General features: G+C 37.1%; 1 protein-coding gene across 7 annotated transcripts in view; it reads left to right on the top strand.

The window, feature by feature from the left end:
- PDLIM5 (PDZ and LIM domain 5) overlaps positions 1 to 15,752 on the top strand; it is a 219,668-nt gene that overhangs the window by 177,210 nt on the left and 26,706 nt on the right. The gene's annotated exons all lie outside the window — the stretch shown is intronic.

Here is a 15,752-nt window from a genome sequence, read left to right as displayed (position 1 = left end):
TGCTAGAATAATGCCATCTTAGTGTTGTCTTTTTGTATGTACACCCAACTCCCTGTTTATTCTTATGTCCCCTGATGTTGGCAAGAAATCATTGCATTTCTTTTTTTTACTTTTATTGTTAAATGTGTCCACGGAGGCAGACATTCTGTAGAACTGAGGAGAGGAAAGGCATTTAGTTGATGGTGACATACTCAATACACTAGTAGTATTCTAGCATTTCATATTAGACATTTGTAATCTCTGATTCTCCTTATTGAACAAATATATCAGATTATATGTATATAAGCCTTTAATTAGTGGATTGCTTTTTTTTTTGAAACAGTTTTAATATATGTGGCAAAGGCAGGGGCTTTTAATTTATGATGAAATTTATAAAAATTGGTGATTTCTTTTTAAAAACATGAATTATGTTTTGAAGAAGCATAGTGCAAGTAAGCTGTAAATGGAAAAGTTAGGATTGTTTGAAGGTCTTTTAGGGAGGCATCAATTTCTTTTGGTCAAATGCAAAAGGGAAAAAGACACAGACTTACTTTTCAAAATGAATATGTAGTTTTTTTAGCTTCTGTGTAGCATCCTTTCACAGGGAATACTCACCATGCCCATTTGGGCAACTGCAACTCAGGGATACAGTGGTTAATCGTGAAGGGAGGAAACAAACTGCTTAACAGAAATACTGTGTCATTGATTAGTAGTAGTAATTATTTTCTATAATACTTTCAGTTAAGTATCTTTTTACTCAGAATGTACAATAATATAAAGTCATTAAAATTTTAAATGGGCATCATTTTACTAATGAGGTAACAGACCCTGAGAGAAGTCAAAGGAGTTGTTCAGAGTCCTGTAGTGATTTGAACCTAGTTATTTTGATGAAATAGTGTATTTTCTGGTAATCAGAAGATAGTATCAATGACCATATTTGAGGAGGACTGACTCCTAGGGATAGTGCAGAAAGGAGTATTGTTTGCATTGGGGGGATAAACCAGGTGACTAGCAGCCACTAAGGTCTGTTTCAAGTAGCATTTTCTTTGCATCTAAACTCCATTTTCAAAATCTAGCTAAGACTCTAGCTAACATGACCCTTTATCATACCCTCCTTCTGGTGCGTACTGCATTTTAGCAATAAAGAAAAGCTTATTTATCCATTATGGACAGAGCTTTGGAGAGATCTGATGTATTTTTTTTTCTAAGGAAGACTCCTATATTTATGAGATCTGATTAGATCAAAGATTGAGTGATGTGCATCTCAGTTATAAGTGGATATAAATTCTATCTTTTATTTGAAGTCTAAAGAAGATAGGGGTGAGAAAGGAAATTACTGTTTCTACAACCATCCCAAATTTCATTGTAGGCTTTACGTTACAGTAATAAATCGAGATAACTAGATTTGCTTAGCTAAGATGGATAGATTTATTGGTTCCATTTTTAAATTTTTATATGAATAAGTAAACTGCTACCAGTTACGTATGTTTCATCTCTTCTAATAATGTTTTACTGCCATCTGCTCCCCTGCATTTCTGCATCATTAAACTAAACAGTCCACTTGCCGTAAAGGCCTGACTGGAGCTGTCCATTGTCGAAACTGTGGTGTGTAGCATGTAAATAGGCTTGGTCTTATTATAGAACAAGTAGATTTTGGTTTAGAATCATGATTCTCAGGAAAAAATAAAAGAAACAACCATTAACCGCCTTTCTTCCCCCCATAAACTGGAATTTATTTCTGTGTTGGAAGCTTTCCTGTGCTGATGCAAGTGCACAGTTGTGAAAGTTCTTCTTTCTTTCCATTTTTCTTCATCCTGAGATTAAAATATTAAATCTTTTCTAAGGGAGGATCCCTGGACTTATTCATATATTATTTTCATTAAGAATTATTATTCCTCATTAATTGATGCATGCAGTTTAAACCAGAGGTTGGCACACTATGACCTTGGTCACATCTGGCCTACCGCCTATTTTTATAAATAAAGTTTTATTGGAGCGCTGCCAGGCTCATTTGTTTACATTTGTTACATGATGTCTGTGGCTCCTTTTCTACTGCAATGGCAGAGTTGAGTAGTTGCCAAATAAACTTCACGTCCCACAAAACCTAAAATACTTACTCTGTGGCCATTTCTAGAAAAAAAATTACCAAACCTAGGTTTAAACCATAGGAATAAGAAAATTTATACTTGATGAATCTGTATAATAGATGCAAACTTACCTCAGAGCCACAAGCACCCTTGACAACACTAATCCGAAGGCATTCTTGCCTGTTTGTGAACATCACCTGTGAGAGGATAAACTCTTTGGGGCAAATATCTTATTCTTGGGTGTATCTTCCAAACGAAAAGAGTTCCTAGATCCAAAAAATTGTATGTGTTCTCTAAGTAGTTTTTGAATGAGTTGATACCTTATTTTTTTTAGTAGGTAAGATCTTATGTCAGAGTGTAATAATTTATATTTATGAAGCATTTTCTTATACATTCAAGAAAATGTAAGTGAACATTTTACTTTAACCATCCCATTCAAGCCTCTTATATTTTGAGGTAGTTGCTGTTTTACAGGTGAGGAAACAACGCATTTCTGTGTTTATGGAGCTAGAAATGAGCAGTACTAGGCACCCGAGTGTATCTTAATATGATGCCGGACGTGTTGCTTCCTCCAACATAAAACAGCTGAGCAGCGTTCTCTTCTTTGAAAAGACATGAAATTCAAACATAACTTTGGATAATGATGATAGAATTTCATTTATTTCCGAGATTTAATGGCTTTAATCGAGAGAGCTGTCTTTGAGAATTAGTAGTAGTAAAAGAAATGTAAGGAGTATCCCAAGTTTTCAGTTTTCCAGTAACATGTATTCATCATGAGAGACATTGTTGAAATTTGACATGAGGAACATTCCTTAAGTTTTAGTCCCCTTTCTGCTTCAGGATTTGTGTTATTGTTGGTTTTGGGTTTTTGGTTTTTTTGTCTACGTTATAAAAGAATTCTATTTATATGATCAACTCAAACCTGAAGTTCCTTTTTCCTTTATTTCTGAGACTTGACTTCTTTCTCACTTATGTAAATAGATGAAAATTGGTGGGAAAATGGTGAAAGCCAAGCCCGTTTGGGTTTCATGTTCCTTTGGAAATAAGATGTGTCAAAACTCTAGGTATAATGTGAATATAAGTAATTTTAATGTAAGTCCCTTACAGTTTTCTCATTCAAATATAAGAAAATTTTACAAATTTGTTATTTTAAATAAATTCTTAGCTTAGATTCTGTATGAGTTTGCCAGTGATCCTCTTGAGTATTCCTGAGGTGGTGAATGATGCCTCAGATTTGTTTTGTGTTTTTTTTTTTAACAATTTATCAGAGTTTTTCTTTTTTGTTTCTTTTTCTTTATTACGCCTCCCCTTATTACAGGCACCTCCCCTGCCTCTTCTTTAATGTGAAACACATTGACCACCCACAAGTAGAGCAGGATTTAGTTTCCCATTGTAAAATTAGAAATTTTAACAGTGATATTGAAATTATTTAGAGAATTTTCTGTGTGACCAATAAATAAAATATTGATTTTTAATTGAATGGTGGCAAAACCAGGTATATTAAGGTCTCATATCTTTATCTGCAAGGTACATGCTGGGTTTCTTTTATTTGTAACTCTGAACAAATGGAAGTTTTCTGTGAAAGGTCAGCTAGTTGGGATAAAAAGGCAAGTTGCATGTATCCCAAATTTTAATGATGTGTGATACAACAAATTAAGAAAGGAGAGAACTGAATCCAATCCAAGTCCCCATACTCACTTTAATTAAGACAGTCTAGATCCAGTTTAATCTGGGTTCTTAGAGTTGAAAGGCCTGTTGCTAATGGAAGAAACTAACCTCCTGAAGTTGCGGAAATATTTGATACTTGGCCTTGGGTGCACCTGTTCCAATTCTTTATGGCAGCATAAAGAATACATACCAGCATTCTTCACTGCTTAGAGAAACGATAATAGTTAATCTGTCAACTTTGCTTTTAATCATTGAATAAAAAAAAAATCCTCAATTCCATTTAATAAAATTTGCACAGACTCTCTAGAATGTACTTTGCTCTTGATCCTAGATCTTGGCTTAACTTTAAACCCTTTGTATTTCTACTGGATATGGTTTCATGCCTGGATAATGAAGAGTAGACTGTTGCTTATGCTTCCAACATAAGGAGCTTGACAGATGAAATGCACGGATTCTCTGCTTCTCTTGGTCGCCATCTGTTTGAGATGGTTGGGGGAGGGGCAGAGAAGAAAGCAATTGCTGTGCACGGTCATATGCAAGTGTGTTGCCATCATTGCTTCCCGATTTAGTATGTGTAAAATTTCTACCATACCTTTGTGAACAAATTTTCGGAGATGTTGAATTACAATACTTTATCTCCCCAGGAGTGCCAGAATGTCACTTTGATGTGGCCCAGTTATTTATATGAGTACCACGTTAGCCTCAGTGTTTATAACTGGAATACCCCTTGCATCCGAGCCAGTTGTTTTTCACACCATAAAACCTCACATATGACTTCTGTCTCGTTGGAGCTGTAAACATTTGTCTTTTTTCATTGGGGAGGGAACATTAGTATTCTTGATAGCAGCCTTATTTCAGATCCAATAACAATGAAATATTACAGGATTTTAAAAACATATTTTCTGGTTATTCCTAGATTTATTGCCATGACTTTCTCTGCTGCTTTATCTTAATTCAAATGTAGTAGTTGAAATATTCACACCAATTTAGAGTTTGTATAACAAAAAAATGAATTTAACATTCAGTTGCTTTAAGCCTGTTTCTGTTTAGCAAAAGTACTACATCTATAATTATATTTTCCTTTATGAAGCAGTTAAGTAAATGTTATTAAATGTTTCTCAAAACATGAAGTAGAATCTAGCCTTTTATTTCAAGATTTTCCAGGTTTTATTTCAAGAACTTTGTGGCCACTAATTATAATGGCTAAAAAGCATGGGCACCTAGGTTTAGGGAAAATAAGTTAGATCTCTGGAAACTCAGTTTTTATGGAAAACATGAATGAATGGCTTAAAAATGATAACCTAAGCTGTTAGGTACAGTGGGGCAAATAATAAACAATACTTTCATACATTATTCCTAAATTTACTCTGGTAGGCTCAAGGAAATTAAAGTAACAGAAATTAATCATATCAGTTACCACTATCCTGTCATCCTAAACTGGTCCAGAAATGAGAACGACCAGGTTTAGACTACATTTGAAGAGATTCGTCTTCATATTTCCATAGGTCAAGGCAGTGACTGGCAAAGAATTTAGCATCATAGGCACATAATAAATATTTGATGAATGAATGCATAGGGCACATAGGCTTTAGAGTCAGACAGAAATGGTTTTGGATCCCAAATTGTCCACTCCCCCTGTTACGCTTGTGTCATGCATTCTCCTGGTCTCCCTCCTACCTTTCTCTGTGTTCCCACTGTATTTATGTTATTTGCCTTACCCTTAGGAGCCCTTCTGTTTTCATGCTCACTTTCCCTGAACAATCTCATTAACTCCCACAGCCTCAGATGTCATCAATATGCTAATGACTCTTAATCAATTCTTCTAGCTCAGATCTTTTTCCTGAGTTCATATATTCAATAGACTGTCTGTACTTAGGTGAAACACAAGTACCTCCAGCTAAAAAAAAAAAAAAAAAAAGCTATGAGCTCCATGAGGCCTGGTTTTATTCATGTTTTGTCCCCTGCTGTGTAGCCATGCATAACATAGTGGCTGCCACAATATTAGCTTCTCAGTATATACTGGACCAAGTGAAGATCTATAATTACATCCATTATCTTCCATCATTCTAGCACTTATCCCACTATAGCAATTGACTTTATCAGTCTGAGACCTTCTTTAAACTTCATGAGGGCAGAAATTAATGTCTGTCTCACTCGTGTTGGTAAAGCTTAGTGAATTATTTGGTATGGAGTGGTTCAAAAAAACATTTCTCTCCTTTTATTGCCTTGTATAATCTTGGGTAGGTCACTTATCCTTTCTGATCTTTATACTCTTGGCCTATTATAAAGTAATAATAAGGTACGCCTGGGTGGCTCAGTCGGTTAAGTGTCTGACTTCGGCTGAGGTCATGGTCTCATGTTTTGTGAGTTTGGGCCCTGCATCAGGCTCTGTACTGACATCTCAGAGCCTGGAGCCTGCTTTGGATTTTGCATCTCCCTCTCTTTCTGCCCTCCCCCACTCACACTCTGTCTCTCAAAAATGAATAAATGTTAAAAAATGTTTTTTAATGTAATAATAATACCTTATAATGTTGTAAAAATGAAACAGTTCAGTTTAGTATGGTAAAATCTTAAACTTTTTTACTGTAGGAAATAAAGTTCAGATACATACACAGGCGTAACTAGAGACGCGGTTTCTTCTACATGTATATTGAAAGGGATGAGACAATGGAAGAGATTACAGATTAAAAGCAATAGTGGACCTTATTTGGATCCTGATTAACACTGTGTTGGGGTGTATGTTGTAGGCAAAATAATGCTCCCCACTGAATGTCCAAAGATGGCCATGTCCTTATACCCAGAACCTGCGAATCCGTTATGTCACATGTCACAGGTGAACTAGGGATGCAGATGGGCTTACAGTCACTATCAGCTGACCTTAAAATAGGACCACTGGCCTGCATATTCTGGGGAGCCCAGTGTAACCCCAAGGGTCTTTAAAACTGGAAGAGGAAAGCAGAAGAGAGGGGGATAAAGTAATGCAGGGCTTGTTGCTGGCTTTGAGATGGCAAAAGAGGCCATGAAGCACTCACTGGATTTGGGCAGCCTCCAGAAGCTGGAAAAGGCGAGAAATTGTATTTTCTCTGAGCCTCCAGAAAGAAACAGCCTTGCCAAAACATTGATTTGGCTCAGTAACATCCTTGTGGGAGAACTATAAAGCAGTATACTTTTGTTGTTTTTTTTAGCCAATAAGCTTTTACAATAACCAAGAGACAAATAATACAGGGATTAATCAGGAAAGTTTGAAAATTGGTTATTTGATTGATGATAACAAAAACTTTACTTTAGGTGTGATAATTGAATTATAGTTAGGTTTTTATAAAGAGTGTTCTTTTAGAGATGATACTGAATATTATGGATTACGTGATAGATCTTGAATTTGCTTCAGAATAGTTCAGAAATGGCAGGGGGATGAATGGCATATAAATGAAACATATCAGTTACAGACTGATTCTTTTTCTTTATTAAATTTTACTGGTTTTTAAAGTAATTGTTTCCTTAGCATCCTCTCAAGATGATTAATACTATTTTTTTTTAATTTTAGAAATCATTGTGAGCTCATGGGGTTAAACATATTTGAAGTATTTTAGTCCATGGTTATTATCCTTACTAATGCTCAAACTGTCTCATCTATTTCTTCGAAGTCCATTTCAAACCACTCTGGTAGTCTTTGATAGCTTCCTTCCTTGCTAATATGACAAGATATTCTAGACTTCCCTTGTTTATTTTCTGTCCCAATCCTAGAATTAGCAGTTTCTCTAAGGAGTCTGGTTCCTTTTAGCGGGAAGATAATTTTGGCACTGGAGTCATTGATTCTCTAAACAAAGATTTATTAAGCAATATGCCAGGACTGTTCTAGATGCTAGAAATATTTTAATGAATAAAATAGTGTCCCTGGCCTTAAGGTGTGAAGAGATAGAAAATAAGAAAACAATAAAAAGAATATAAAAATATGTTAAGTGGGGATGAACACTGTGGAGAAAGATAAAGCAGTTAAGGAATATAGGGAATGCTGGTTTGTGGGAAGGGGGTTGCCCTTTCATATAGGAGAGTGAGAGAGAGCCACACTGATAAAATGGCCTTTGAGCAGAGAACCTGCAGGAAATGAGGGACAAGACATGCAAACAGCTGGAAAGTATTTCCAGAAGGAGAAGAGAAAGTCCAAAGGCCCTGAATCAGAAGTGTGCTGGCTATTTAGGGAAACCGTGAGGAAGTCAGTGTGTCTTGTATGTATTGGGCAAAGGGAGAGTGGCAATACAGAGAGGGAACAGAAATCTGATTCTGTAGGACCGTTGATTAGAAGGGAGCTCAGACTGGAGACTTTTGAGCAAAGGAGTAGCATGGTCTTAGTTTTTTTCTGGCCTTTATATTGTTAGCAAGGGTAGAAGCAACATCTCTATAAGCAGTCACTGCAGTAAGCCAAGCAAGAAATGTTGGTGGCTTGGACCAAGGATGTACTGTGGAGGTGGTAAGAAATCATCAGGTTATGTTTTTGTCCTATTGTCATGAGCAGTTTATCTAACACCAAACTTGCTCTTCTAATGAGTGATATGTTCAGCAATTCAAAAGCACAGCATCTAGTAAGAGTAACCTACCTCAGAAGACACTATCTACCTCTGTTGTTACTTTAGTTTATTTTTGGGGATATCCCCCAAACCCAATTGACTAATGTTAAGTTTCCAAGTAAGGTTTGACATAATGTAGTAGTTTTTTCACCTATTGCATATCCGTAATAAGACTATTTTACTGATAGTTGAATAATTTGACTTGAACCAAAAGAGTTAACTGATGAATTTCATTCCTGTTTTAGTCTGGCCAAGTGTTTAATGTATACATTATAATCTTCACTACTATTTTTAAAAAATGGATTGGTTTAGGGACACTGGGTGGCTCAGTTGGTTGAGCATCAGACTTCAGCTCAGGTCATGATCTCACTCATGGTCCATGGGTTCGAGCTCCACATCGGGCTGGATGTTGTCAGTACAGAACCTGCTTCAGATCCTCTGTCTCCCGCTCTCTCTGTGCTTCCCCCACTTGTGCTATCTCAAACATTAAAAATGAAACACTAAAAAAATGTGTTGGTTTAGAGTTAACGCCCTTTTTGAGCAGCGGTAGAAAGCAAAAATATAAAATAACCCACTTTATTGTATAGTTAGGTAACATCTGATTTCAGAGAATTCACACACTTTACTACCATGGGTTCTGGTGCTCTTAATCTCTGCTTTTCCTCTGAAAGCTACTTATATAGATAGGTGCTTTTTAGTGAGCTCAGCTATTTTTGAAGCACACAATAACTAATTAGATAATTTAAATTTCTGTAGTATTTTATAATATATATTTATATAATCACTTTATATTACATATGTTACAATTATATAAAATTGCTTAAAACCTGTGTTAACTAATTTGCTAAATAATACAAACCTAAATCACCTGCTTGGGAATAATGTGATTAAGATCTTCCTGGAGTGGAGAATTAAAAAAAAATTTTTTAATGTTTATATTTTTGAGAGAGAAAGAGCATGAGTAGGGGAGGGGCAGAGAGAGAGGGAGACACAGAATCCAAAGCAGGCTCCAGGCTCTGTGCTGACATGGCTTGAACTCACAATCCATGAGATCATAACCTGAATCCGAAGTGAGACATTTAACTGACTGAGCCATCCAGGCGCCCCTAAAGTGGAGAATTTTTACTTTATCTTTTCAAATGGGTATATCACAAAGATTTCCTTAACAACAGGAGGTAAGTGTCCTATCTAAATTAATGAATATTGTGTGGTTCCAGTTTTTAAAATTCTTTTTCTCCAATTTATAGTTTGCAATCCAAAAGAGATAATTTGGAATTTCATGTTTAGTAAGTCAGGGGTCTGTTTGCTTTTTAAAAATGTACTGCCTCTTCAAATACTCCAGTATATCACTATGACAAATATTTGAAACACCAGCAACTCAGCATATTGTGGGTTGGGTATATTTTACTTGATTAATTTGACAACTTTCCACATTATATTCTAAGAAAGCATTTTAGTATGCTGCTAAGTTTTTCTACTAGTTAATATTTATTTAATAATAGTCTTTGTAATCTTAGCTTTGACTACCATAATGCTGGAAAAAAAAACAGAATAGGTGTGAATGTGTGTCATTGTAAACCTTCAGACGCCTCCTCCATAACCATTCTCAAGTTAATAAGATACATTGTTGGTTTGGAGAGTGATTAGTGGCTTTAACTTTCTAGATGAGGTTTGTGGTGCTGAACTGTATTTTATACAAAAGAATAAAAATTAATTTTCTAACATATCCCTAGTGGGGTAGAGATTAGCCACCAAAGAAGCCAAGTTTTATGGAAGTTGCTGAAGATTAATTAAAGTTAAAAAGGAAAACTTGAGTCAAGAACTGACTTCTTCCTAATGTTCTCATTGTGACACTTTACTGACTCATTCATTATTATTCAGTTTATGTCACTTAAATTTTTTGTGACTTAGATTCCCAGATTATGAAATGGGACTAATTTAATGGTCCTATTTAATAGCTCTATTAGAACTTAAAAGAAATAGTTGTTTTTATTACAAATAAGTAGATTGTCATCTTTAAACTACTATCTTTAAAGAGATGTATGGTTTTTTTTCTACATGTGAATGAAGTATTTTGGTCTCTACCACCCATGGAAGATTGTTTTTCTCTGCAGTAGTGCAGTAGCGCAGTTCTCTACAGAATTATTAAGGAAACGGCTTATTTCATGGTGCTTTGCTCTCACAAGACCTCACCTTCTTATTTCTCCCTCTCCGCATTAGGTCACATGAGCAGAGGCCAGGGGCTTGGCACTTGATGGTGCAAAAGTTGCCCATTCCTGTGCTAAAGTAGTGAGAAATCCAGTCTGAAGAAATGAAACATCACTTTATTCATACGAGAAATAACTATGCCTTGGAAACGTCCGGGGCTGGGTAATTAACAGGGCTTGTGTAGTTCTGTGTGCGGGCCAGTGTGCTGGCAGCACAGCAGCCAAGCGGAGGTGTGAGAAGTTCTGTCTTATCCAAAGTGGTTAAAATGGGGCAGGTAACAGAAAGCAAGGCTTTTCCTCCCAGGCAAGGAACAGCAGTGAGTTGAGGGCTTATTACATGTGTCGAAGACACAGTCACATGTTTCATGTTTAACAGTGGCTTCTCATGTTAAGTAAGTTAGTTCCCCATGTACCTTCTCCTTGAGGCATGGGCCAGATGGATTATGTCCCATTTTACAATGACTGATAGAGAATTACTACACTCTTTTATTGCTAAAAAATGTCCCAGTGACTCAGTACTTTAGGGCTTATGCATAGATAATGTGATAAAATAAAGGCATATGGTAGATGAAAGAGTTTCACTCTCTTTGAGGTCTGATTTTCAGATTTTTCAATTGGTAACTTTCCCACTGTTTGAAATCCTGACCCTAATCCACATTTAAAAAATATCTGTCTCAATATTGTTCTTTAAAAAAGCAAAATGAAAGTGATTTGGAACCTTCCCTTTTTTCATTTGCATGATTAAATGTTAATTTTTTTTTTTTTTTTGCCTTCTCTTTGTCATGCTGTTTTCTCATAGTGAGTGGAAAGAATTATATAGTTTGTCCTCTTTGTTTAAAAGTTTATCATTACAGGGATGCCCTGGTGGTTCAGTTGGTTGAGGGTAAACTTCATATCAGGTCATGATCTCCCAGTTCGTAGGTTTGAGCCCCGTGTCAGGCTCTGTGCTGACAGCTCAGAACCTGCTGCCTGGTTTAGGTTCTGTGTCTCCCTCCCTCTCTTCCCCTTCCCTGCTTACTCTCTCTTGCTCTCAAAAATAAATATTAAAAAAAAGAGTTTATCATTTCCTTAGGAAAAGATCTAAGTTGTTGATAAATAAATTACGCATGCATGGGTGTTCTGGATGTTAAGAACAACAAGAAGTGCGCCTTGGTGGCTCAGTTGGTTAAGCATCCAACTCTTGATTTTGGCCCAGGTCATGGTCTCATGGTTGTAGGTTCGAGCTCCGCGTCAGGTTCTGCACTGAGCATGGAGCCTGCTTGACATTCTTTCGGACCCTCTCTCTCTCTGCCCCTCCCCTGCTTGCACTCTCTCTGTCCCTGTCAAAAATAAATAAACTTAAAAAAAAAAAAGGAGCAAGGACACTGCTAACTGGGATCGTCAGGGAATATAGGGTGGTGGCAGCGAGCTCAGGGGAGGGAACTTGCACGAGCCTTGTAGAAGGAGAAAGTAGGAGCGGTACTGGAGAAGGGGACAGATCACTGGCTAATGGTCAGAGAGGCAGAGTCTGGCCTGACAAGTTTAAGGGACAGTGAGTGAACTATAGCATGGTGCTTAAGAACACAGACTCTGGAGCCTGACTGCCTGGGTTCAGGGTTGCCCTTTATTGGCTGTGTGGCCTCGGGCCGGTTTCTTAATGTTCTCAGATAGAATAAAGAAGTGATACTAATCTTGCTTGAATCATAGAGCTGTTATAAGGATTTGACAAGATCGCCTTCAAATAGTGATGGCACAAGTTAAATGTTAAACAAGTAGAGTATGGTGATGCAGGGATGTGAGTGAGCATAAAAGACAAAGTCAGACAGAAATTGGAGTGAGCTCCTTGAGGGACTGGACTGTCAAGACTGAATAAGCAAGAAACCATGATGAGGGTAGTATATTTGGGAAAATAATCCAGCAGAAAATGTTGGAAAGAGATTGGCAGCAGAGACACTGGTTAAGAGACTTGCAGTCGTCCAGACGTGAGGGATTCAAGACCAGGACTCAAATGATAGATCATGGATTGGATTAAAAAGAAGGGACAGACCTTGGAAACATGTACAGCGAACAGTTGTTAGGGTGTGCAGACTGTCAGGCACGTAGGAGACCGAACGCTGTGCCTCAGTCAGTGGCAGAATTCAGACACAATGAAGGAGTTCTGAGGTAATACGTGCAAAAAGATGAAATCCATTTTTCATATCTTGAACTTAACGGCAAGAACAGGCATTGGCATCGAAAATGCTCATCTGTTGCTCCAGGAGAAATCAGGGCTGGATACAGATATGGAGGACCCAGAGAGAAGTGAGTGTGCAGGGCAAGAAAACGTGGTAACAAGGAAGAGAATGTCCATGGTGGTATTCCTTCCCATGTCTGTAAGAGAAAGTGTGAATCCAAGGGAATGAAAACATGTTCCTGGCCCGGTTGAGTCACTTGAAACAAGGGCAATGGTAAAGCTCACTGGCCTGTAAAGTGACATTTCAGAGCTCAAGTGCCAGACAGAGCGCTGTAGATGTGCTGTGTGTTTATAAAAGTTGGGTTTCTGAATCTGTAATTGCACATCATTGCAAACAGCCTTTTTTCTGGTAAGGGAGAGTTATCCTTTCAGTTATCCCTTTAATCTTACCAGTTCCAACCACACCTGTAATATGAATCCTGTCAATACACACACACACACACACACACACACACACACACACACACACGTAGTTAATTTATATTATTGTTTATTATAAACAAGAGTTATTCCTTTTAAATGTTTTTTAAATATATGCCTTTTCCACTACATTGTAATTGCCCATGGGTAAGGAGCAGCCCTCCTGTTGGTGTCGGGTTGTCACAGTTTTTACATGCATTCATTTATGTTTTTTAAATGTTATTTATTTTGAGAGAGAGAGAGTGTGTGTGTGTATGTGTGTGTGTGCGCACACATACACACACACACACCGCTGGAGGAGGGGCAGAGAGAGGGAGACAGGATCCGAAACAGGGTCTGCGCTAAGCAGAGAGCCCAATATGGGGCTTGAACTCAGGAACCGTGAAATCATGACCTAAGCCAAAGGTGGACTCTCCAACCGACTGAGCCACCCAAGTGTCCCATTCAGTTACATGTTGATTCCGATTCATTCATTTATTTATTTGTTCATTTGTCCTCCCCTCCCTATTCCTCCCCTCCCCTCTTCTCTTCTCCCCTCCTTCTCCTCTCCTCTCCTTTCCTTTCCAGGCACTCTGTTAGCTTCTAGGCTGAGGAATAAGGCATAGTTCCTGCCCTCAAAGAGGTTGCTATTTAGTTGGAGAGAAAGAGGCACAGATATATAAAGTAGAAACAGTAATAAAGTTCTTCATAGAAGATTATGGGAACGTGAAAGAGAAACATTTAATCTGGATTGTGTGGTGAGGGCAGTGGGGAGAAGTACTTTAGGGAAGATTTTTAGAGCAATTGACTTCTGGGTTGAATCTTCGTAAACAATATATACTGGTTACTAGGTAAAGAGAGAGAAGGGGAGAGAAATGACATGAAGACAGCCTGAGCGTAGATGGATTTACTGGCAGGAAAACGTGAGGCATTAGGTATTGCTGCAGCATGAAGATGGAGGCGGAGAATGGTGAGTGGTGAGACAGTGGGGCCGGCAGAGAACACTTGGATGCGCTGCTCAGAAGCAGGGATGACGCTGAGCGGTCAGAGAAGGAGATGCTTGAAGTGGCCTATCAGAGTTATGATCTGATAAGTCCTTGGTGGCAGTTGGGAGGGTGCATTTAAGGATAAGACATTTTGGTTACTAGCACAGTAGGAGAGATTTAGGAGGGGGCAAAATCAAGAAGTACTTGTAATGTAAAATCAGCAGGGCCCACTATTACCACAAATGAGGGAGAGGAAGGAATGGTTCCTAAGTAGCTACCTTATATGATGGCGTGACCAATTTTACAGCCTACTTAGAGAATACAGGAAGAGAGGTAATAAAATGAGTTCATTTTTATTTTTGTTATTTTCCAGCATATTGAGATATTTAATGTGCCTGTGATGTACTTGGAGTTAAATCTATCTGATGGTTAGCAGAGATGTCTAGATGACTAGGAACTACCTTGCTGTCAGTACTCAGCTTAACTGTATCTCCTCTTGGAAGCTGAGGCAACTCTGATTTTCCTGCAACACATTTTATATGTTTCTATTTATATATATGTAAAACACATGCACATATATTTATTTATTTCTTAGAATCCCTTGTAATGAAAAGTAACTCCAGACTCTGAAAATAAAACTAAAAATATGAGTTTTCTCAGTTATTCATTCCTGTCAAAACTAAGGGGAAAAAAGTGATTGATGTGGCTTTCAGAGAGTAATAACATTTAAGACTCTTTCACTGTGTTATAATCCTTGATTTTCTTTTCTGTTTATTTCTGTAGTCACAGTCCAGTGTTTGATACGTAGTCTCCCCATAAATATGAGTGAATGAATAAGCAAATGAATAGAAATTTTTTAGAAATATCTTTTACATAATTATTCTGCTTTTGCTTTAATATTTTTACAGTATTACAGATATGATTAAAGTGCCCTTTGCACTTTTACTCATTTCCTTTGTGTCTTTCCTAAAGCTAACCCATTATCTTGAAATGTGTGTGTCTTCCTGCCTGAATTATTATTATTTTAAAATTTTTTATATTTTTATCAAGTATGATTGACATACAATGTAATATTAGTTTCAGGTGTATAACATACTAGTTTTTGACCATTCTGTACATTATACCATGCTTACCACAGTAAATATAGTTACTATCTGTCACCATATATTATTACAATATTTTTAACTCTATTCCCTATGCTGTACTTCTCATCCATGTGACTTATTTATAACTGGAAGATATATCTTTTAATCCCATCCACCTATTTCTCCCATCCCCCCAACCTCCTACCTCTGGCAAAGACCACTTTGTTCTCTATTTATGGATCTGTTTCTGGTTTTAGCTTGTTTATTGATTTGTTTTATTTTTTAGATTTCACATATAAGTGAAATCATACAGTATGTCTTTGACTTATTTAACTTAACACAATACACTCTGGGTCCACCCATGTTGTTACAAATGGCAAGACTTAATTGTTTTTTATGGCTGAGTAATAGTCCATTATATATCTTCACCACATCTTCCTTATCTATCAATGAATACATAGGTTGCTTCCATATCTTAACTATTGTTTGTAATACTACAGTAAACATAGGGTTGCATATATTATTTTGAATTACTTTTTTTTTGTTTCTTTTGGTTAATACCCC

Source organism: Suricata suricatta, chromosome 1, assembly GCF_006229205.1.
Source record: "Suricata suricatta isolate VVHF042 chromosome 1, meerkat_22Aug2017_6uvM2_HiC, whole genome shotgun sequence".
Classification (NCBI taxonomy): domain Eukaryota; kingdom Metazoa; phylum Chordata; class Mammalia; order Carnivora; family Herpestidae; genus Suricata; species Suricata suricatta.
Note: the sequence above shows the minus strand (reverse complement) of the source record. Positions and strands in the feature narration are given on the sequence as shown.